The 25,670-nt window shown below is 32.9% G+C and overlaps 6 pseudogenes across 6 annotated transcripts; all 6 read left to right on the forward strand.

The window, feature by feature from the left end:
* Window positions 1-5,376: 5,376 nt before the first annotated feature.
* On the forward strand, window positions 5,377-7,696 carry AT2G10460 (annotated as a pseudogene; the record flags this gene model as incomplete). Its single annotated transcript has 8 exons — window positions 5,377-5,451; window positions 5,613-5,877; window positions 6,356-6,440; window positions 6,517-6,646; window positions 6,790-6,938; window positions 7,024-7,106; window positions 7,226-7,435; window positions 7,634-7,696.
* A 954-nt stretch (window positions 7,697-8,650) lies between these two features.
* AT2G10465 lies at window positions 8,651-9,899 on the forward strand (annotated as a pseudogene; the record flags this gene model as incomplete). Its single annotated transcript has 5 exons — window positions 8,651-8,671; window positions 8,780-8,904; window positions 9,435-9,577; window positions 9,664-9,751; window positions 9,836-9,899.
* Window positions 9,900-11,329: 1,430 nt separating this feature from the next.
* On the forward strand, window positions 11,330-12,422 carry AT2G10470 (annotated as a pseudogene; the record flags this gene model as incomplete). The annotated part of the gene is made up of 5 exons: window positions 11,330-11,396; window positions 11,684-11,798; window positions 11,942-12,096; window positions 12,208-12,256; window positions 12,362-12,422.
* Window positions 12,423-13,687: 1,265 nt separating this feature from the next.
* Window positions 13,688-16,256, forward strand: AT2G10480 (annotated as a pseudogene; the record flags this gene model as incomplete). The annotated part of the gene is made up of 1 exon: window positions 13,688-16,256.
* A 2,318-nt stretch (window positions 16,257-18,574) lies between these two features.
* Window positions 18,575-21,033, forward strand: AT2G10490 (annotated as a pseudogene; the record flags this gene model as incomplete). The annotated part of the gene is made up of 1 exon: window positions 18,575-21,033.
* Window positions 21,034-22,137: 1,104 nt separating this feature from the next.
* Window positions 22,138-23,158, forward strand: AT2G10500 (annotated as a pseudogene; the record flags this gene model as incomplete). Its single annotated transcript has 4 exons — window positions 22,138-22,275; window positions 22,386-22,617; window positions 22,754-22,856; window positions 22,936-23,158.
* Between the last annotated feature and the right edge of the window lie 2,512 nt (window positions 23,159-25,670).

Raw genomic sequence — 25,670 nt, forward strand, 5'->3', positions numbered from 1 at the left:
AATGAAGGATATTAATTTAATATAAATCTTTTTAGAATAGATTTTATAGGGACTAAAAATTAAATAGTATTTATTTTTAGACAAATATTTTGCTGGAGGATATTTTATGCAATAACTCAATTGTAATTATTCACAAATTGGATGTTAATAAAGAAAAGTATTTATGTAAGTATTTAATGTTGATTGATGAGTTGTAAGTTTTGTACTTTAAAATATTTTGTTTAGATATTTTTTGTAGAGATTAAAAACTAAATAGTATTTACATAAAAGATTTTTTACAAAAGCTTCACCAAAAATGTCTAAGTAGATTTCAAATTATGATAACTCTTACATGTACGATTTTATCACGGACGATACATTATTATCTTTATTAAATTCATAACATATGACTTTTTTCTATTTTGTAAACCTTCAACGATCTACGACCTAACGACACTTTTCTCTCTGCATAGAATTATTGCGAATAGTTTTAATTGTAGATAGATGGAGAGCTCTTATGATTGCTAAAGAGACTTTCAAATCATATATTGTATGATCTTTTCCTTTTTCTTTTAGGGCACATCAAGTTGTCACTAAGACGCGACCCAGTTTTAAATCGATCTACAATTGTAAAGTTTGAAATTGGGCTTGGCAATAGGCAAACGGCAAACCCACTCCCAACTGTGTTTTTTTCTCTCTTTCGAACGAGTGTATTGATTTTTTTTTTAACATCTGTGAGAAACGGTGAGTAATATTTTTATCTACATTTTTGTTTTGAAAAATTGTAAATAAAGAGTTCTATTCTTAAAACCTATTTTTTGTTTTATTAATTAATTTTAGTCATTCAAAATTAGTTTGACATGAGCTAAAATTAACTTACGAGATTAACACATATATTAAAATTATATTTTAACAAATTTTTGTTTTCCAAACTATTTGTGTATTTTAATATTTTTGTTAATAATTGGTTTATTATTTTAAAAAATATTATTACTAAGTTATAGATTTGATATGATATACATATGATTTTGGTATAAAATTTTTAGTATTTATCCATTAATATGAAGTATGTAGAATCATAATAATCCAGTTTATTACGATGAAATAAATAGTTATTATATATTGCAAAATAACATGTATAAGATTGAAATTTGGTTTTTAAAAGAATATACTAAATTAAATTTATCAAAATGTGGAGGTTACTCTATAGAATTAAAATATCATCAATTTAGATATTAATTTGATTTAAGATAAAATGACTAAATTAAATATTAAAATGGTATGGATTACTATTTAGAATTCAAAGATTATCAATAAATATTTATATTTATTTTTTATACCTATCTATTTTGGCAGACTTTATCTAATAAATATATCTATATTATTAACTTTTGTTATATGTTGTGAATCATGTGGGTGGAGATAATCTTTGTCACTTATAGTATCTTAATCTTGTTTCACAATTTTGTTTGCGTTTGACCAAAGTTCCAAAGAGAATGATGAGAGCACAATTTCGAGTTTGTTGATGAGTCGATAGGGTTTTGTGGGCTTTAAATAATTTTGTATATGTTAGTGATTTATATATAGCTAGGTTTGCAAGTGTTTCATTGGAATTGGATACTACTTTGTATCATCCTACTATATTATTTGGGAAGTACATTTTAAATGTAACCTTAATTTTTGTAATTAATTACATGACAATGCTATTAGAAAAATTTAATCAAAAACAAAATCTTTTAATGACATCATTAAGATTACCAAAATCATTTAACGACAATATTCATCTCTTAATTATAGGGCTTATTGGATTTAAAGACAGGTCATCAAAGATTTCCTAAACTGAAGCAAAATATACTGAATATTCAAATATCTATCTGTTACCAAATTATAAACAAATAAGTTTGTAAAACAATTTAATATTTTATATACAAAATCAATTAAATCTTAATCACATAAAAATTAGCACAAAAAAAATATGGTACATTCGGGTCTATAGTAGTTTTGCAAGACTTTTTTGGTGGATTTGGGTAAAAGTGCATTCGGGTCATATGGTACATTCCCCTATTAAATAAATATGGTGCACTCCTATGTTATTAGCTAAAATGTTTAGATTATAATTCAGAGTCATATCATAAATAAAATTAATATTAATAAAATAAATGGCTTTTTGGCAAGACGAATTTGGAGGGACGGGTTTTTGAATCAACATTAATAAAAAGTAAAATATAATTAATCCACTGTTTCAATACGGGTTAAATCTTTAATTTATTATTTTTAATAACAATTAATATATATAAATACTTATAATAATTATAAACAGTAAAAATATAACTATTTTATAAAAATAAAATTTGCAAGTTTTAATATATATTACTTTTAAAAAATAAATCATCCCGCGGTATACCGCGGGTTAAAATCTAGTTAGGTTATTAAACAATTTACGAATTTAGCTGACAAGAACTTGTTGGTGTTTATACTTTGCATTCACTAATCTCATTACATAAATATATCTAGAAACATTTGCTAGTTTTCAATATGTCTCTTTCACCTTTTGGACTAAATTAACCATAACCATGATTCCCTATTCTACTAAACATAATACTAACCAACGAACCCATTTATACTTGGGCTTAAGTTACTTATGGCCCAATGACATTTTAGATTATTTTTTTTCTGTTTTTCTTTTTTTCCCCTTTTTTTTTGTCAAAAATGTAAATATTTCATTGGAAATGATTTAAATTTAAAAATACAATAAAAAGATTATAGATCTAATCAAATGGTCTCATGGTAAAAAAAAAAGATAAGAACATACATGCATAATTTGAAATCCTTAAATTTCAGTCCATCTACATATACATTTTTGCCGCCACTTTGTGAAATAAATCCTCAAGTTGGGACTTATTTACAGTGGCTGCCACTGATATTTAATAATTGTTTTTTGATAATTAGAAAGTAAATCTTCGAATTAAATGTTTGCATTTAACTACCTTCCCAAAATCTCTCTGCATTAACTATACGATTAGTTATTAAAATAAAACTTTCAAAATATTTAATATCATTTAAACACTACAAAATTATCATTTTTGATATTACTTTTTTATGACTATAACAATTCGATTATAAGCAGCAAACCGTAGAGATATTTGATAGCAATTAATTAATACAAAATTACAAAATATTTAGACAATGATTCATAAACATATCATAAATAAGATCAACATTAATAAAATAAATAGGTTTTTTTACGGGACGGGTTGGCGGGACGGGTTTGGCAGGACATTACTTAATAACAATTGTAAACTACAAAATAAAAATATTTTATAGATAAATATAATTTGCAAACTTTTATATATACTAACTTTAAGAAAATAAATTGTATACCGCGGGTTAAAATCTAGTTAACTCAACATAAGCAATAAAGCGAATGGAGTTAATGAAATGATTACGACTCTGAAGTCACTAGACTTTAAAGCACCATTTTTGTCATCCTGTTGAAGGTAAATCCAATCCATACTTGTAATGTAATGGTTTGAAATCCATTTGGCTCCTCACTCAGTAACACAAATTAATTAGCTATCTATATTGTAACACATTTTAAAACATTTATGCGTCATTAGGTGTCTATAAAAAGTATGATTCCGTCTAAAATCGGTAAAATCAAATTTAACAACTGAAAAGGATTTGTACAAATTGTTATATTTTATGTCTGCATAAAACACTTCACCTTTTTCGTTCATCTTTTACTAATCAATTTGTCATCCAGAAATACATTTTACCGTTTTGTTTCATAATACATTATTTTGGAATAGTCTTAAACATTTAAAAATTACTAAACACATATTTTCACTAATTGTTTTTACGTACAATGTGAGTTAATCTAGTAGAATTATGCGTGCAAATAGAAAAAACTCAGAGAAGACATAATGGAGACGATGGAAAAAGCCGGCTAGTGATCACATCAATGCATGTTGCTATCAGTCTACAGATCGGACCATAAGGACACAATATTGATTTGGAATCCTTAAGCCCAGGAGGGGGCAACATGAATTTGGGGCTAACACTCACCTTTTTCCTCTTTTGTTCTTTTTATCATTCATTATATACCTATCCATTCCATATATATAGATGATGAATTATACCAGAAAGTAAATTGGAAATCAAAATTATACTCTCTTTAGTATTAAATTATTGTTCAGAAATGGTTATTAACCGGCCGAAATCTTAGTTCAAAACTCAAAACAATACTATCTTTACTATTAGATTAGAGATTGACCAGCGGTACACTGCGGGTTGATATTTTATTAGAAAGTTAACGATTTTATTTTAATTAATATTATCTTACATATATATCTACACTATTATTTGAGACGTACGTTAAGTGAGTTTGGCTTGGAATTTGCTGAAAAAACCCATTAAATCATAGGTTTAAAATGTTAATGTCATGGAAATAACCCGTTTAAAAACACGCGGATCCTTTTGGCCCGGGTTTTTAACTTTTGGGTCATACGTTATAATTTTGGTCATTCGATTGAATTGTTTGTATCCGTTCGATTTTCTCGGCTTCACTTAAAAACATGCGGATCCTTTTGACCCGTGTTTTAAACTAATGGGTCATACGTTATAATCTTGGCCATTCAATTGAATTGTTTTTATCCGTTCGATTTCGCGGCTTCACTTAAAAAACACGATGATTATTTTACCCGGTTTTAAAAATTCGGGTACTCGCCTCTAATCCTGGCCATTGAATTGAATTATTTTTAACCTTTCGATTTCGTATTTCCCAAAAAAACACGCTGTTCTTTTTATCATGTTTGTTTAAAATGGGATTCTCCGTTTAATCCTGGCCATTGAATAGATTTATTACAAGCCCTACGATTTTGTAGTTTCATGCATAAATTCATCAGTGTGAACTTCAGGAAACGAATCGTATTAATTTCATTCAATATATTGCGTATCTTCGTTAACAATGAAGTATATACCACTTCTCCATAGTTATGCATGAAACAATATTTCGTTTGGATCTTTTTTTGGAATTATCTTACATTTTCTCCATAATTATAGCACATATAATATTTTGTTTGGATCTTCTTTTAGAATTATCTTACATTTTCTCCATAATTATAGCACATCTAATATTTTGTTTCGATCGTCTTTTGCAACTATCTTACATTTTTCACAAGTATCCCCTATATACATACACACTTTTACGGAAAATGCTAAACATTTTCCTATAATTATCGGATTTGTGATATGGAATAAACTTAAATTCTACGAATAATATCTTTTGCGCATATTTTTTTGACCTAACTACTTATTCTTATAAATATCGGACGCCTCATTTCAATCTACTCATTCATCTTAGACTCATACAGCTTCATTTCTAATTTTTTTTTTTAAATGATGCTCGCCAATCCTCTTCCATTTACTGCCTTGAAATCTCTCAAGCCTTACAAGAACGCTTGGCGTATTCAGGTTAAATTGCTTCATGTTTGGAGACAATATTCCTCAAAATTATTTTGGTTGATGAAGCTGTACGTATTATAGTTTCAACTTTATATTTTGTCCAGCCTTATAGTGTGTTCAAGCATCATTTTCCCTTACTAATTATTATTTAAATTATTTTTGTCATATAGGGTGATAAGATGTATGCTGCTGTGAGAAGAGAGCAGATCAAGAAGTTTGAAAGGTGCTTAACTGAGGGTGTTTGGAAGATCATTACGACCATCACTCTAAATCCTACAAGTGGCCAGTATCGTATTTCAGACTTGAAATACAAGATTGGTTTTGTTTTCAAAACCACGATCTCTCCATGTGATACCGTTTCTGATGCTTTGTTTCTTTCACTTGCTAAGTTTGACGTGATCCTCTCTAGATCCGCTAACTCTAATATCTTGCACGGTTAGATTCAAGTTTTCATTTTATTTTCGAACATACAAGCATTATCTTTTATATAGTCAATATATTCATAGATTTATTCTCTTTGTCTATACAGATGTAATGGGTCAGGTTGTCGATCGGTCTAAAATCCAAGATCTTAACGCTAACAACAAACCCACAAAAAAATCGATTTCCATTTGAGAGATCAGCAGTACAAACAATATATATTCATATTCATTCTTATTTAGATATTTATTATTTATTTACTTTTTACTAATAAATTTATTCTTTCCATTTAAGTGACACCGCTTGGCATGTACACTTTGGGGGAAGTATGCTTTGATTGTTGAGCAAGCTTGCCAGGAGTCAACTGATGGTATTGTTGTTTGCTTAATCCGATTTGCGAAGATCAATCTCTACAATGGTAAATATATTGTTATGTGTTACTACATATCTATACTATTATTTATAAAAACATGTCCTTTTATTTATAAAACAGATAGTAGGATTGTTTCCAATTCTTTTGATGTTTCACAAGTCTTCGTTGATCCCACATTGGCTGAGTTGGGTCTTTTTAAGCAAAGGTAATTGTATTTATATTTCACTAAATATATTTGCTTCTAGATAATATTAAACAAAATATATTTTCTTTATACATAGCATACCAACCGATGGGTTAACTTTGGGAAGTTCGGGATCTTTTCACAAGAGGCTCTATGCACCAAAAACTGGGGATGACGATGGTGATTATCCAAGGCAAACAATTAAGGAAGTCCTCACATCTTCTGATGTACTATTCATTAATTTATTTTATCTACTAACCTTTTTATTACATTTTTCATATTTTTAACTTAGTTTGTGGATTCCTATTTATATTCATTTGAAGGTGGGTAAGTGCAAAAACAGTTTGCACTGTTTTGGCAATTGATACAGATTGGCCGTGGTACTATTTTTGTTGTCGTGCTCACAACAAGAAGGTTGTCAAAGAGGAAGTTATCAAACTTGAAGATGTCAAGCTACCTCAGAAGCCAAGATTTTGGTGTGAAATATGCAATGGTTTTGCAAAAATCTGTCGTAGCCAAGTTAGTCTTTGTGAAATCTTTATATTGAATGTATTATGAATTATAATTTGGTGTTTAGAAGCTAATAATCCTATCTAACTTTTAGGTTTTGGTTACATTTCCATATTATGGACAAAACCGGTGAAGCTAGATGCATGTTATTCGATAGTCATGCAAAGGAAATTCTTGGTACTACTGCCCCTTAATTGCTTGATGGTTCATTTGATGAGTTATATTGCCTTTTTTAAAATAAACTCTTTCATTAAAATGACTACGTTCATGTTATACTAATCTATATTTTTATGTAGATCGAAGACCCAACTGTTTTGCTTGATGTGATCAATGGTTTGAAAGGGAAGACTTTTCAGTTTCTATTGTGTATTCAAAGGGAAAACATATTTGGTGGATATGATTCATTCACTGTTGTGCGAGTCTACACCGGTAACATTGCTGATGAAATCGTTCAAGAAGACTCTGATGCATACGTTGATCCATCATCCTTAATTTCGATCGAACATGTTTGACTAATAACGTTAAACAATTCCAATCATTTCTATTTATATTTTAGGGTTGTCTTATTAAAATGTTTTTGTATTTTTATATTGGGTTCTCTTATGCTCACTAATGGTGTTGATCTTTCTGATGTGGATTGGTCGTCAACCTCTACTCTATCATCAAAACAAAAAGATTCAGATGATGTTGATGGAAATGATCAGGCTTCCACAAGTAGGAAGAAGTGTTCTAAGATGACCATGTCTGAGGAAGGCTCCGGGGAATGATGCTCAATGACTACTCTAGCTTGGATCGTTTTCTTCTTTCTTATTTCGTTGCTTAAAGTTATCGAAGTTGTTTTCTTTTTTTAAGCTGTAAACTATCTTTATTTTATTTGTTTTTTTGGAATTAATAAAGTTATTTCATTGATATGTCATTTTGTTAAACAATTTTATTTCTTAAGTTATACTCCCTCTGTTCCACCAAATTTTATGTTGTAGAATATTCACACAAATTAAGAAAAACAACTTTTCATGAAATATTATTATTTTGTTAGTTTAACTATAATATTAGTTATATTTCTCTCTTCTTTTTATTAGTTAACAATAAAAATAGTAATGATGTTGATGTATAACATCAATCTTTTTGAAACAAGAAAAAAACTCAAAACATCAAATTTTGAGAAAACAAAATTGTTGATTATTAAGAAACACATTATTTTATATTACAATGTTAATCATACTAAGAACTATAAACAATTTTGCTAATTTTGTGTTAAATATTCAACAAAATTAGAATTAGCAAATATTTTGTACACTAAATCATCAGTCTTATTAAATATGATTAATCATGAGAACTCAAACACAACAAACCTATTCCTATTTTTTCATAGAATCTCATTTTAATAATTACAATTTTTAGTAACACGCTAAGAAATAAATGTCATCATTATTGTTCTAACCTATAAGAAATTCTATTGGTTCTAGACGATTCGTTTCCTTTTTACACATCAACTTTCCATCATTGTATCTTTTCGCAATTATATAAAATCAAAAACCTCAAACCTAAAACAATTAGGTTTAACTCTTTATCTTTCAAAACAAGAAAAAACTTCCTTGGATACATATGATGTCTGTTCACAACTCACCGATTTGAGGGATAACTCGACTAACTGGAAGATTAACGTGAAGATCCTGTCAATTTGGAATCATGCTCCAAACAGTCATGGTGAAATTACGACCATGATTCTTCATGATGACAAGGTTTGTATTTTCCCTTTGTTTTGTTCTTTTAATCCCAATTTACTTTGTTATTATTGAAACAGATCATCACAAATTACTTAATCTTTGGGTTATTTGGAATTTTTTCAGAATAACCGTGTTGATGCAACAATTCCTCAAGGAAACTATCAGAATCTCTTCCGTCCGTTTCTCAAGCCTGGCACATGGATTCATATCTCTCACTTTCGGGTCGTTGTTCCTAAAGGAATGGTTAGGTATTCTTCCTTTCGTTTCCACATCAAGTTCATTTGGGAAACAAGTGTTTACCCTTTTCCGGAACTTGTGAAAAGAGACTTCTTTGATTTTATTTTTTCCATTGACCTTAAGTATCCATATCTTGAGGATTGGGATTATGTCACGGATAAGTTTTTAGTCAATCTATGTTCTTCTCATTTTAAGAATGAATTTTTGTTAGTAGTTTATGTTATTATTTTTGAACTATTGTATTAATATATTATTCTATACTTAGATGCAATGGGTGTGGTGTCAAATATCTCGGCTATTAAGAAATTTCTATTTGTTTGTCGCCAAGGTGAAACCGATTATGAATCAAGATATGTCTCATTCGATCTTTTGGACAATATGTAAGTTGTAGTGTTTTTAAGTATGTTTAGTAATGTGGTCGAGTTACTGCGTTCCTAACCTAACAAAAGAGAGTGGCAACAAGAAGAATGGAAGTGTCTTTTGTCTAAAAATTTAGCTTAATAATGTATTGCTTAGTCTAATGTTTTATCATATTGGTTAGGGGAGAGAAAATGAAATGCTATGCTGTTGGAAGATGCTGTGAACTCTTTGTTACAAATTTCTCGAAATGTATCAGTTCAGCGGCTTATAACTATCAGCCCATTGTTGCCATTGTGAGGTTTTGGAGAATTGCTGAGATTGAGGGTTAGTTATTTTTTTTTCTATTGTAATCCTATTTATTTATGATTGTTATTTTTATTATATAATTTTAAATGAAAATTTTAGAACAGGCGAGAATGTTTTGAAGAGTGAATTTGGATCTTCAGGAATTTACATCAATCCAACCAATTTCCCTGAGATAGATATTCCAAGGTACATGTAAGAATTTTAGTATTTTTTTATTGTATTGGTTAACCATAACATCAATTAATCAATACAATTTTTTATTTTTCTCTTTTACAGCCGTTTCGAAGATTCTGATGAACTTCCAGAGAACCCAAAGATGGAAGTGATTGAAGAGAATTAGGAGTTTGACCTCGCAGCTCCTATTCTTATTTAAATTATGTTTCGAACTTCTTTTAATTTTCTCCAAACTTTATCATTTTAAGTTGTTTTTTTGTTCAAATTTGCTAAGGTATTGAACCTATTTAAGTATTGTATTCCCGTTTGATTTTTCTCTACCTCACTTTTTGTTAAACTCCTAACAAAGTTTACAAGTATAACATAAAAAAATACAAACATACTCCTATATAATTTTGCAACGATTACATAAAAGTATAGTTGTAGTTTTTTTTTATTTCTGTTAAAATACTATCCTTATGATTTGTTTTTTTAGACATATAATTATTGATGATTCTTTTTACATTTTGATAAAAGTTGTTTGGGTACCAAGAATAAAACATTTAAAACTTTGAGATAAATCATTCTTGGAAACATTAGGATCATTTATTATTAAGTTCATTTCTTTTCAACTTAATGTCATTGTCTTATACAAAAAAGTAAAAATATATATTTGTTTTGTTTATATTTTAAAACCCTGCAAAAGCATTATCTTTCAATATCCTTTCTTTCATATTAAAATATTATTTATTTTGGAAACCTAGGTACTCATTTTAAAGTTTCTTTTTGGATATAGATCAAAGTGACATCATTAACTTTGTGACTTAAAAATAATCGATACATATATAACAGTTAAAATTTAATTTATGTTCAATGTAATATATATATATGATCTCAGTTTATTATAAATATATTGTGCTCTTATACATATTTTGTGGAATAATTGAGTAGATACAAATATTAACATCTATATTGAATTCAATTTATTTATAAGACTTGCTTTCTCAATTAAATCTATTCTTCACATCTTTTCTTACCATCTTTTCCAAGATTGATAACAAGATTTGACAACTCATCCAAGAGATATGACAACTTATGTCACATTTTGTTTCTTACAAAATTCATTAAATTTCGAAAGTAACCATAAAAACAACTATAACTTACCATCGAGATTCCAAATTCGATTGACAAGATTTGCATGGCATTTAACTTTTTCTATTTAATTTATTTATTTTATAAAATTAATATACAAGTAATATTCAAAATTGTCAAGGGACACATAACTTGAAAACAAGGTAACCTCCTCCCTTATTTATATCCATTATTTATCTTCGACATCTTTCTTCTAACCTATTAGTTTCAAAAAAAAAAAAAACGTTGAGAGATGATAGAGGTGGTTATTACAAAGGTATCTCATATCTCTCTCAAGTTTCCCAAAAAAAAAAAGGTGGAAGGTTTTTGTGAAGATACTATGTTGGTGGGTAACACTTCCTCATGAGGGTGGGAAGTCATACCGAATGATCTTGTGCAACGAGATTGTAAGTCTAAATTAAAAAGTATTCATTGGATCTAATCTATTATTAATTCATAAGTCAATTTTTTTTTTTTTAGGGCACAATGATTGATGCCATTTGTCCTTATTTCTACCCTGGATATGACGTCCCTAGAGTTCTCGAAGAAGGAGGTTTTTTTTTCATGGAAAACATACATCTGATCAGAGCATCTGTCGGTAGACAACCTCCCTTAGCCGATAATAAGTTCAGAATCAAGTTTCTTCAGACTACCAAACTGTCTCATGTGGGTAGATTGGTTCCAAGTAACTTTTTTCGATTTGTTGCCTTCTCCATAATCGAAAATAAGACTATTAATTCTTTAATTGTCCATGGTAATTTTCTTATTTAGATTTTTTAAAAATATTAAGTCTGTTTATTTGGAAATATATATCTTTCATGTTATCGTTTTTTTTTGTAGATGCTTATGGTGTTGTCGTGAGAGTTGGGAATATAAGAAGACCGGATTTTGTTCCTCAAGCTTCAGAAAATCCTACACTTTCTCAATTTCTCGAGTTTGAGATTAAAAATACTTGGTTAGTATTTTCCACTATATAGTTCGACATCTATTTGGTTATATATTTAAATGCACAAACATAGTAAATCATGTTATCTTTATAGTTGGCTTAATTCATAGAACTTAGATGTTTTGGTGAAATAATTTTGATATTGTTATTAGGGGAAAATCTCTGATATGTGTTGCAAGAGGATATACTTGTGACTTGTTTGTGCAATTGTGGAGGAAACTTGGTCTAAACCTTGGTTATCAGTGGACCTTCGGTATGAATCCTACAAACTGTGTGCTTCGATTTTGGAATGTTGATGATCATGAAGGTATATTTAAGACTCTTCTCATCTTATCAATAATTTATATAGCTAACTCATATAATAAAAACATTAATATTTTAAGTCGTCAATGTCTAATCTCACATAATGGTGTTTCAGGAATTATTTTCAATCAAAGTTACCCAGAGATTAACATGGATCGCATCACGTAAGAACGTTTATATTTTCATTATCATTTAATTGTTTATTGTATTTTTAAAAATGTATTTTTAAAATTTTTAGTCTTGGTTATTTTTTTCTTCTACTGTTTTAGAACCCAATTCTTTGAACGGATGCAGCCACCTGAGCTAGGTGAAGTTGTTGATGAGAACTGAAGATGCAACACCAGACCCCTTTCCATCGTTTTTTATAAAAACATTTCTATTATGTTTAAAGGTTGTACTATTAAGATTTTGTTTATGTTTTTATTTCATTTCCTATGCATTATTTCTGTTAAACATTAACTTTTATTATGCTTTCTTTTATTTAATGTTTACTAAATTACTATAGTTCCGTAAACTTAGATCAAATTATAACTGTTTTTAGATTGGCGAATTATTAGGTTATTTTGATTTAAGTTATGTAGATATTTTGTTGATTTTAACACAATGTATTCAGATTGCAAATTTTGATTAAAATGTAAACTAAAAAATGAGTTAGATATCTATACTATTAAACAAAGAAAAACAAAAACCAAACCTTAGAGTTTATTAAAAGATTTGTCCAAAGAAATTTGTCATTAAAATGTTACAGAATCTTCTAAGTTGAAAACATAAATTATTTGAACGAGGATTCTCTTAATCAATCATCTCTTAATTTGTGTTCTAATTTGCACAATAATAGACTAGATAAACTAAATTAGAATATACATTCCTTATGTTGTGCCCTAATAGAATTAAATTATAGATTTTTTTGTTAACAATATATTTTCATATATATGATTTCCTTATTTTTAATCACTTCCATCATTAAAAATATTAAAAATATTTATTATTTCTTTGTCTCCATAACTAAATATTTTTATTAAAATTTTTTTATTAAAGGTGTCAAACATTATAGGATCTTGTGATTATTAATAATTTATCCACGCAGTTATACAAGAAAACAGGTAAAAGACGACAACAATCAGCGACAATCAACGTAGTTGTATAATTAAACGACAGTTTGGCGACGGTTTTACGACTACAGTGCGACAACTCGAAAATTTGTAGTTACATAGTGGTTTTTTTACGACTAACCTAAGTAGTCGGAACATAGTCGGCAAGTAACGACTATTTGACGATTGTATTATTGAAGGGAGAAGGTTGTCGTTAAGTAGTCGCTAATAGACGACTATTCTACCGTCTATTTAATTTAGTCGCTAATTGGGCGACTAATGGACGACTACTCTTCTTAGTCGTCCTGTAGTCGTAGAAACGTCGCATAGGAGTCGTATAAAGTAGTTGGAAAACGTGTTTCGCATTGGTAAGTAGGTACACCTAATTATTTAGTTGTAGTCGTAAATTAGTCACAAAAATTGGCCTATATAATAAACTTTCACAGAACTCTTTTTTCACCAACAAATTAAAACAACAACATCATAGAAAAAAAAAATTAGTTAGTTTATTGTATAATGGCGGGAAACTACAATTATGGCGGTAGTGGCGGTTTCTATCGAGATTGGATGTACAAGAGATTTAATGAAGTGACGGAAAATTTGTCAGCCGAATACGTCGCGGGAGTTGAGCAATTCATGACATTCGCTAATAGTCAGCCAATAGTACAGAGTAGTCGAGGTAAATTTCATTGTCCTTGTAGTGTATGCAAGAATGAAAAACACATCATCCCGGGTAGAAAAGTTAGTAGTCATTTGTTTAGTCAAGGATTTATGCCTGATTATTATGTTTGGTATAAGCATGGAGAAGAAATGAATATGGATATAGGAACGAGTTACACGGATAGGACGTATTTTAGTGAGAATCATGAAGAAGTGGGTAATGTTGTAGAAGATCCATATGTGGATATGGTGAACGATGCATTTAATTTTAACGTGGGGTATGATGATAACTATCATCATGATGATAATTATTAGAATGTGGAAGAACCGGTTCGTAACCATTCAAATAAGTTCTACGACTTGTTAGAAGGTGCAAATAATCCAATGTACGATGGTTGTCGTGAAGGGCAGTCGCAGTTATCCTTATCATCTTGACTCATGCACAATAAGGCGGAGTATAATATGAGTGAAAAGTTGGTGGACTCCGTTTGCGAACTGTTTACAGATTTTTTACCAGAAGGAAACCAGGCTACCACTTCACATTACCAGACCGAGAAGTTGATGCGCAATTTAGGACTTCCATATCATACGATTGATGTTTGTCAGAACATTTGTATGCTATTTTGGAAAGAAGACGAAAAAGAAGATCAATGTCGATTTTGTGGCGCGAAAAGATGGAAGCCTAAGGACGACCGTCGAAGAACCAAAGTACCATATAGTCGTATGTGGTACTACGTATTGGGGACCGGTTGAAGAGAATGTATCAGAGCCATAAGACAGCTGCGGCAATGCGATGGCATGCTGAGCACCAATCAAAGGAGGGAGAAATGAATCATCCTTCAGATGCAGCAAAGTGGAGATATTTCCAAGAGTTACATCCCCAGTTTGCCAAAGAACCCCGTAACGTTTATCTCGGGTTGTGTACTGATGGGTTCAATCCATTTGGCATGTCTCGTAATCATTCGTTGTGGCCTGTGATCCTAACTCCATATAATTTACCCCCTGGTATATGCATGAATACAAAGTACTTATTTCTTACTATTCTAAATTCTGGTCCAAATAATCCTCGAGCTAGCCTTGATGTCTTCCTCCAACCTCTTATTGAGGAGTTAAAAGAGTTGTGGTCTACTGGAGTCGATGTGTACGATGTTTCATTGAGTCAGAATTTTAATCTAAAAGCAGTACTACTATGGACGATTAGCGACTTTCCGGCGTATAGCATGTTATCAGGATGGACTACTCATGGTAAATTGTCTTGTCCAGTTTGCATGGAAAGTACAAAGTCTTTTTATCTACCCAATGGACGGAAGACATGCTGGTTTGATTGTCACCGTAGATTTCTTCCTCATGGTCATCCATCCCGTAGGAACAGAAAAGACTTTCTGAAAGGAAGAAATGCTTCTAGCAAGTATCCACCTGAGTCTTTGACAGGGGAGCAAGTTTATTACGAGCGGTTGGCTAGTGTAAATCCACCAAAAACGAAGGATGTTGGTGGGAACGGTCATGAAAAGAAGATGCGAGGCTATGGGAAGGAACATAATTGGCACAAGGAAAGCATCTTGTGGGAGTTGTCTTACTGGAAAGACCTCAATCTTCGACATAATATTGATGTGATGCATACAGAGAAGAATTTTCTTGACAACATCATGAACACTCTCATGAGTGTTAAGGGTAAATCAAAAGACAATATCATGTCAAGATTGGATATTGAGAAATTTTGTTCACGGCCAGGCTTACATATTGATAGTAATGGCAAAGCTCCATTTCCAGCGTATACATTGACAGAAGAAGCCAAACAGAGTTTATTACAATATGTGAAACATAATATTAGATTTCTAGATGGTTATTCTTCAGATTTGGCTAGTTGTGTAGATCTGGATAATGGAAAGTTTTCAGGCATGAAGAGTCATGATTGTCATGTATTTATGGAGCGACTACTTCCATTTATCTTTGCTGAACTCCTTGACCGGAATGTCCACCTTGCACTATCAGGTACAATACTTACTATTTTTTATTCCAACATTTTTTTAATCTAATCATTTAACTTGCACATATATTTTAGGAATTAGAGCATTTTTCCGAGATCTATGTTCGAGAACTTTACAGACAAGTCGCGTTCAAATTCTCAAACAGAACATAGTTTTAATCATCTGTAACTTGGAAAAGATCTTTTCCACCATCATTTTTTTATGTTATGGAACACTTACCTATCCATCTCCCATACCAAGCTGAATTGGGTGGCCCAGTCTAATATAGGTGGATGTACCCATTCGAGAGATTTTTAAAAAATTTGAAAGGAAAAGCAAAGAACAAAAGATATGCTGCATGCTCAATTGTTGAGTCATATATCAATGGCGAGATTGCTTATTTTTCATAGCACTACTTTGCCGATCATATTCAAACAAAATCAAGGTAAATATATTTAATTATTTAACGATTAGATATTCTTCGATATTAATTCACTTACATGGATCAGGTTAACAAGATTCAATGAAGGTAAAATTCCTGTATATCATGTCCCTGGAGTACCTAATATATTTATGCATGTCGGCCGTCCAAGTGGTGAAATGCATGTAGATTGGCTTTCAGAGAAAGACTACCAAAGCGCACATGCATATGTTTTAAGAAATTGTGACTATTTTAAACCATTTGAGAGGTATTTTTAATCACTTGTTGTTTTTAATTTTTCACTAAGATCACTTTGATAAATATTTCTTCGTTTGTAAATGTAATATGTTCGAGGATTATCTTTCTGCAAAATATCCATGCTTGCCCGATAAAGAACTCTACGCGAAAAGAGTGGAAGAATATCATCTATGGGTTAAAGAATATGTAAGTCTATCTCAATTTTGGTTCATTCGAAAAGTGATCATTTAATATATACTAATTAATATTGTTTATCTATTATGTAGGTAACATATTGGAACACTACTTCTCCATTTCCTACTTGGGTTCAAGAGATTGTGCAAGGACCTTTGAACAAGGTTAAAACTTGGCCAATGTATTTCACAAGAGGATATTTGTTTCATACGCAAAATCATGGCGCTGGACGAAAGATATGTAACTATGGGGTGTGTGTTAAAGGTGAAAATTACGCTGATTCATCTGATGAAGCGGATTTCTACGGTACCTTAACTGATTTTATAGAACTCGAGTATGAGGGTATCGTCAATTTGAGGATCACACTTTTTTAGTGTAAGTGGTATGACCCAAAGACTGGGAGAGGCACTCGACGAAGCCATGGTGGCGTTGTAGACGTTCTATCTACGAGGAAATACAATAAATACGAGCCATTTATTCTTGGTACGTAATTCTGAAGTCCAAAATACGTTTCTTTGTTAATTATTAATAATCTTGTTTGATATATGTATACAGCATCTCAAGCAGATCAAGTTTGTTATATTCCGTATCCATATACGAAGAAACCAAAGAACATTTGGCTCAATGTTTTAAAAGTTAATCCGAGGGGAACATTTCTGGAGAATATGAAAACAATGATCCAACTCTTTTGCAAACATAAAATGATGATGATGTTTTGCTCACTACAATTGAAGATCTTGTACTTGAAAATCCAGTATCCAACTTAAACCCAATAATCCTTGATTACGATGTCGGGGATGCTGAACAAGAAGACGAAGTCCGATGTAATTTATCGTCCTCGGACGAAGATGAAGTAGAAGATGAAGATGTATAAATGTGTGAATATATGTATAATTATTTGAATAAATATTAGAATGAATTTTGTTTCATAATATCATTGAACTTTTTATGATATATGTATATTTCTTTCACATTTATAATTATATCAATATAAGATTTATTGGGCTTCTAAATGTTGGAGTCCAAACCCATTAAAAACGGTGACAAAACGACGACTATTATGCGACACATGTTTGATATGTTGGGGCTTTTAAATTTCGAGGCCCAAACCCATTATTATAGGCGTCCATAATGCGACTAAATACCGACAAAAGTTTGTTTTGTGGGCTTTTAAATTTTGAGGCCAAAACCCATTATTATAGGCGACGTTATTGCGATTATTGGCCGACAAATGTTTGATATTTTGGGCTTCTAAATGTTGAAGCCCAAACCCATTATTATTTTATGACAAAAATGCGACCTTTTTACGACACCATTTTGATTTGTTGGGCTTTGAAATTTTGAAGCCCAAACCCAGTGTAATAGGCGACAAAATTGCGACTATTCACTGACGCTGATTTAATTAGTAGGGCTTCAAATTTCGAGGCCCAAACCCAAATGATTATGCGACAATTATGCGACAATTATGCGAATACTTAGTCATTTCTCTTCGATCCAAACTTCCTTTCTCTTTGAGCCAAACACTTAGTCATTTCTCTTCGATCCAACTTCCTCTTCTTCTTCTTCTTCATCTCTCAAACCCTAATCCCCAATTCTCGAAGTTCTTCATCTCTCAAACCCTAGTCCTAATCCCCAATTCTCGCTCTTCTTCATCTCTCAAACCCTAATCCCAATTCTTGATCTTCTACATCTCTCAAACCCTAATCCCAATTCTCGATCTTCTTCATCTCTCAAACCCTAATCCCCAATTCTCAATCATTTCTCCTTCTAAGATCGATCTTCTTCTTCTTCTGCTAAGATCGATCGATCTTCTTCGATCTCTCACCTTCAACCTCTTCGAGCTGCTTCGTCGTCTTCTTCTTCTTCTTTTCAATATTCTCCGTCGATCTATCATGCCTATCGCCGGTCGAGATGGCTCCCGAAAGCGTAAGACGACGCCGAACGTCACTCAGAGAGCCGGCGCCGGCGGATCAAGACCGGCGAATCTTCCTCCCCAATACAACTTCACTCCGGCGCCGGCGGTTCAAGTTCCTGCGACGGAGCCGGCTCAACAACATGGCCCTTCAACGTCTGGCCCCCACGTCCGCAACTATCCACCGCCTCTTCAACTGTTCCAGAACTCAACGACTCAACCACAACGTCAAGCTCCTCCGCCTCTATCTGAAGAGGTCCACTACAATCCGCCGCCAACAGCGCCAGCTCAGTAAGATCCTCCTCAGTCGCCAGATTCAGACGCTCCAGCAAACAGCCACCCTTCATCTCAAGGGAACAACTTCCAAGAGTAAGTTCCTGGGACGTTGCCGGAGCTACAAGAAGACTCGGCGGTGGCTCTGCAAGCGACACTCTCCGTGCCAAACAGGGAGCTGTGGTGTTGTGTCTTGTCTCCGATTCCCAAACCAAAAACCGAGTGGTATGTTCTCTTCCTCTATTTTATTCTCGTGTTCTCAGCCTGTGCAGTGTAACTCGTGTTCTGTTATGTAGAATGGCTTGTTGTGGAACATAGTTGTGAATGATGGTTGTTGGAATTGGATGTTTGTTATGGGTTGTGTAACATAGTAGAATCTGCCTTTGTTCTATACTCGTGTGTGATCTTGTTAAGTTCTTCACTGTGTCTGCTCTTGTTATGTTCTTTATTGTGTTCTGTTGTGAATCATGAACATAATTGTGGAACATTTGTTGATTGTTGAACTTAGCATGTTTTCGGCTTTGACATTGAGGATCTGTCTTTGTTCTATACTTTTATAGAATCTTGTTAAGTTCTTTACTGTGTGTGATCTTGTTATGTTGACTATTGTGTTCTGTTGTGAATCATAGACTATTGTGGAACATTTGTTGATTGTTGAAATTAGCATGTTTTCGGCTTAGACATTGAGGATCTGCCTTTGTTCTATACTTGTCTAGAATCTTGTTAAGTTCTTTACTGTGTGTGATCTTGTTATGTTGACTATTGTGTTCTGTGTGTGATCTTGTCGGCTTATACTTGTCTAGAATCTTGTAGATTGCCTCTTGTTCAGTTATATAGTCTACTGTAGTTGTAGTGTTTTGGATTTTAAACATGTTTACTTCTGTCTGTGTTGCATGTGTTTGGAGGTTTACTCGCGACAGAGGATCTAAATTGGTTAGAAAGATCACAAGGATTTTTACTCAAAAGTTCAATGCTCCCTACTATAATTGGTCCTGTGTGCCATTGGATAAAAGAGAAAGATTGTTTTTAGAGTTTGCGGTAAGCTTCTTGTATTTCTCCAACTTTCTTTAGACTTTACTATTTAATCTGTCAAGTGTTCACTAACTTCACACTTTTTTTGTAGAAAACTCACCACTGGGATCCCTGAATAACAGGGACAGTCCAATACTACTTTAATGAGATCGTTAAGAGGCGCTTGAAGGACATGGTTAGCACCGATAGGAGAACTCGAGAGCAGCCTTCATGGATTGGAGAAACTCTGTGGGGAACAATGTGTGCTTACTGGGACACAGAAGAAGCAAAAAAAAGGAGTAAGACCTATTCCAAAGCTCGTCTCTCTGACCGTAATGGTCTCGGTCCTCACGTCCACTACTCTGGGCCAAAGTCTTTCCAAGAAATCCAAATTGAATTGGTAAGTGTTTCCGCAATCTTCCCATGTGTTTTAGTGATGTTCGTTTTACTGTGTGATGTTTAGTCTGTTGATAGTAATGAAGATTGTGATCTGTGTTTGCAAGAAGAAAAAATGGGAAGACCTGTCCCTCTTGGTGAGGTGTTCATCCAGACACACACTAAGTCGGATGGGACTTATGTTGATCAGAAGGCAGAGAAGATTGCTCTGGCGTATGAGCAAAATGTGAGAGAGAAGTTATCTGAACTAGAAGCGGCTGCTTCTGCTGTGTCTGATGGCTCTTCACTTCCTCGGGATCTCACACTAGATGAGTATACAACCATATTTCTCGAGGTAAGATGTTCTTTGTCTTTTTCAGAGTCTTAGAGACTTTGAGGATCTGTCACTAATTATCTTCCTCTTTATTTCTTGCAGTCCACAGAAAGGGATACAAGAGGCAATCCTTATGGACTTGGATGTCTTAAAGAAACTCTAGGCAGTGCCAACCGCCAACTCCCCGGAGACTCAACCTTTAAAGCCTTAGAAGAACGGCTGTAGGAAGCTCAGCGGCAAATTGAAGAGCAAGCTGCATATAACGAGAAGCGAGATGCTGAGATTGCTGCCCGAGAAGCCGAGTCAGCCCGAGTCACAGCTGAGCAAAAGGACAAGCTCAAGCACTTGTCCTTGGTCGAGAAGTATCTCTGCCAAACCGATCCGCAGTTCTTGGACTTCATCGCCACACACTCTTCCACATCCACAGAGCGTATCCCAATTACTCCACCATCTAATGATCCATAGATTTTAGGTTTCCAAACACTAGTTGTATCTTTCAATAAGTTGTATGTAGAAACAAGATAATTTTATGTTTTGAACTTGATTTTCAATATATGAGTAGTGTCTTTTCATATGTTATAGCATATCAAATAACAAACAAGAACAATTGATGACTTTAAACAACAAACAAGAAACCCAACAATTGATGACCAAATCCTTATTCGGACCAAACTATTAGTCGCAAAAAACTAGTAAATAAGTAGCAATTTAGTTGCAGCATAGTCGTCAATTAGTCACATAACTTTAGGACAATTATCAGACTAACCAAATTAGTCATAATCTAATTGTAAAACAGACGTCCAATAGTCGTATATACTTATACGACTATGATATGACTAAAAGTTTCAAATCCTTGGTAAAGTACAATTAATCGTCAAACAGTCGTACAAAATTTTACGACTATTTTACGACAACTGGAAACATACCCAGGGTTTAGAATATTTAATCGCAACGTAGTCGTAAAGTCGTCATACGTTATTAACGACTACTAAACGACTCCATGTTCTGACACACTCTGTACAGTATGATTAATCGTAAGATGGTCGTCAAGTAGTCGCCGATTTAGTACGACTACGTAACGACGAACTTGTACTGTTTAGGCTATTGTCGTATTATTGTCGTTGACCAACGACTAATTAACCACCCCTATACTTAGCGACTATGGATTACTGACTACAGTCATTAGTCGCAGATTGGTCGTATTATCATTATTTACGACTACGAAATGACTGACTTGTAGGTCGTTAATCGCTTGTTTTCTTGTAGTGTTAAGACAATTGGTATTTATATAACAACTCCAATTAAGAATAACGATAAAATATTTTTATAATTTTCCTAATTTATGAGAATCGACAAATTTACCATGTTATTAATAATTGAGTTATTAAAAATATATTACCGTATCTTCTAGATTAATAAGTGACTTGAAACGTCGTGACTATTATTACTATTTTGAAAGTTGCGTCTAACCTGCCTCTACGGTGTTTTAGTCTTTCTTATATATATATCGTTATCATTAGCATCTCATAAAATGAATAAAAAAAATAACTTAAAAGTTTCAGCGAAATGATGGAATCGTTTCATGCTCTTACTCTGTTGAAACTGTCTATTACAGGATGGTGTATTCGTGTGAGAGTTGTGCGGACATTCTTAGTTCCGCTGGTTCCATCTTCAAAGGTTATGGGTTTGATTCTCGCCGATGAACATGTAAGTTTTGACTGTTTGGTTATGAAAATTTTAGGTTTGCATGTTTTAGAGTTTTGATTAGTATGTTTGATCCGTAGGGTATGACTATTGAAGATACTGTTTGATACAAGATGTTGGATCACTATAAAGATTTTATTAATGAAAGAGAATGGGTAACGATAACGAGTTTTGGAGTTGTTGATAACCAAAGTCCTGTCAGGCCAACAACTCATGCCTTCAAAATTCGATTTGCTGTTGACACTGTCGTCATATTAACAAGTCCGGTACCCGCTATTCTGCATTATCGTCTAGCATCCTTCTCTTCGATTATCGATGATGAAATCGATACATCTGTTTTAGTCGGTGAGATTTTTATGAATTTGTTGTGTGCATTATTTTATATCATGCATCTTAGTGTTCATTAGTTTTGTCATATTCAATATCAATCGTATAAATTTGACTCTGATTTATTTTAATTAATTTCTGTAATTTTTTGGAGACTTGGTGGGAGCGATCTATGATGTTGGAGAATTGATAAACACTAGACTTAAGCAAAACCACGTCGATTATTTGACGTTAACTTTCAAAATAAGTGACAATGAGTAAGTTTCCGTCTTTGTTAGTTTAATTTGAATTACCTAAATTAAACTATTCTAATACTATTTTTTATTATCTGTTTAGAAATCGTGTTTTGGAATGTCTAGCTACTAAGAAGGAAGCTCTTGACTTTGATCATAACTATCGTCGATATGGTGGTGGAGTTATTGTCGTTGTTCTTGGGTGGTGGAAGATTGACCGTTATTTTGATGGTCCAAAGAACGTACGTGTTTGCACCGCAGGCCCGATATCAACCGTCTTTCCGGATCCTGATATTCCCAAGTCTAACCAGATCCATGAGATGTAAGTTTTGATATATTCGTATATTATTACATTTCGTTATTAGTAATTGATAGTAGGTTTTTACTCAATTAATCTTAAAACACTATCCTATCGTTGAAGTATTTTAGGTGTCAATCCAAATGGGTGTGATGCAGACACATGAGATATGATCAGAAGTTGCTAAGTCAAGCCAAGCAGAATTTGGTTGGTTTTCTAACAGTCCTAGTGTTGATGCAGAAAACAGTAAAAAGTCACAGAAATGACCGAAATACTCGATCGCAGGGTCGACTGCCAGAAGGGACCCTGTGATCGAGTACAACAGGATGACAGAGATTGAAAATGCAGAAATGGACCAGTTTACTCTATCACGCAGTCTCACTGTTAGTAGACTCGTGTGATCGAGTAGAATGGTTGAAAACAAAAAATACTAAAATTCAATAGCAAGTGAATCAAGCAGGTAAGTAAACAGAGAAATTAAATGGATGAGGAACTCCTAAGGATAGGGTAATCGAATAGTGTGGTCTCTCTAATCAATTCACTTGGTTAACAAATCTCAATTAAGGTATCCCTAGACAACAAAGTCAACAACAGATTAATTAACTCCCGTAATAGAAATCCTCAAGCATAGCTAGACACTGACCTAATTCCCATTAGGGATCTCTAACTAAGAAGACAATAAGAACCGACTGTTAAAGCCAATAACCGCTCTAAACGGCTAATCCCTTGGGATAGAGACGATTATCACTGGAATTAGTAGATCCAACGTTCCATTAAACGCCTTATGGGCGCTGGAACGTCTGGGATCAGATTCCAGTTGATAAGAAAGGAATAAGCAGTAAACACAACTAATCCAGAAGGGATTCAATAAATCTACACTTAATCAACAGATTCGACCAGGGGTTCCACAACTACTTTGTCCCATCCTCAGAAATTCTAATCACTACTCAGACAACATGCTTAAACGATTGAAGATTGCATACTAAAAATATTAAAGGGAATGAAACAAAGATGAACAAGCAAATGAAAGTAAAATCTGAATAACTTAGAAGAAAAGTTGAAATACAAAGTTGCAGGAATGAAAGGCGGCTGCTGAATAATAGTGCGAAATTTGTGTCTCTAAACGTGCATGTCTCAGGGCGAAACCCTTAGAGACTTATTTATACTAAGATAAGAAAGCGGGCTTCGAGCCCACTTAACGGACCATGGACGGCGTGATCAAGAGTGTTGGCTTAAAGTGGGCTTCCTGATGGAATTCGAATGGGCTTCGAATGGGCTTTCTTTTCTCTTCTCTTTTTGATGCTCAGGTTGTCTGGTTGAGTGCGGATTGATCACAGGGTCGAGGTGGTGGTCGAGTAGGTTGGTTGACAGAATGGTTTGGGCTGCTTCTTGGCCTCTGTGATCGAGTAAGTGTGTCAGCTGTCAGGATGGACTGGTTCTTCTCCTCTGTGATCGAGTATAACTGGTGGACTGGCAAAGTGGACTGCCTGGTCGCCTCTGCGATAGAGTAGAATTGCAGAATGGACTGCCTCCTCTCCTCTGCGATCGAGTATATCTGGCAGAATGGACTGTATGGTCTCCTCTGGGATCGAGTAGAAGTGTCTGGATGGACTGCTGAGCTGACTGCTTCCCTCTCTGCCACTGGTGATCGAGTATGTTGGTGGAAGTGTGATTTTCTGTTCTGTTTTTCCTCTTTCTGAGCACCAATAGCTCCAAAACACCTGAAACAACTCCAAGATGCAGAATGTATGCAAGACTAGTCCTAGACTCGACTAAAGATGCAAAATGTACAAAAATGATGGTGAATGTTATGAAAGATGGATGAAACTAGACTCAAAATGGTGATAATAGGATGTGTAAAACATGCAAATTATAGACCTATCAGTAATTGTATAAACGGAATGTAATATTATTATTGATAATTGCATGCCACATTTATTTGTTTTGTAGGTTCCGTGATGAAGGTGCAAGGAATGGCGGTTGAACATCGATTTAAAATTATGTTTTTGTGTTTATCTTTATGAACTCGGTCTTGTATTATTTTTATTTCTGTATGAACAAGTTTCTATTTTATTTTTTGGTACCGGTCTAATGGTCGTTTTGTTATTTATTGTGTATGATTTTGGTTAAGACTTTTACATATTTCCAATTTATAATATCTTCTAAAATTTGATATCTTACAATATCGCATCGCTATTATTGACTAAATTTAATATTATTCTGCCTAAAATAAATAAGAATGTTACTATATATTACCTATTATTACTATATATATCTAACTCAACATATTTATTTATTCGTCGTTCACTATCAAATTGCAAAATTTAGTAAAATCTATTTATGTACAAAAATGGCTTATGTCTCATTTAACATAATTATTGTATCAAAAAATGTTAGTTTCACATTCTGTAAATATAAACATATATAAAATTAGAAATTTTTTGATTATGAGATAATGTTAAACTTCTATATTAATTACATACATGAAAACGTACAAAACTACTATGTGTACACCTACATATACAAAATATACAATTACG

Source organism: Arabidopsis thaliana, chromosome 2 (genome assembly GCF_000001735.4).
Source record: "Arabidopsis thaliana chromosome 2, partial sequence".
Taxonomy (NCBI): Eukaryota; Viridiplantae; Streptophyta; class Magnoliopsida; order Brassicales; family Brassicaceae; genus Arabidopsis; species Arabidopsis thaliana.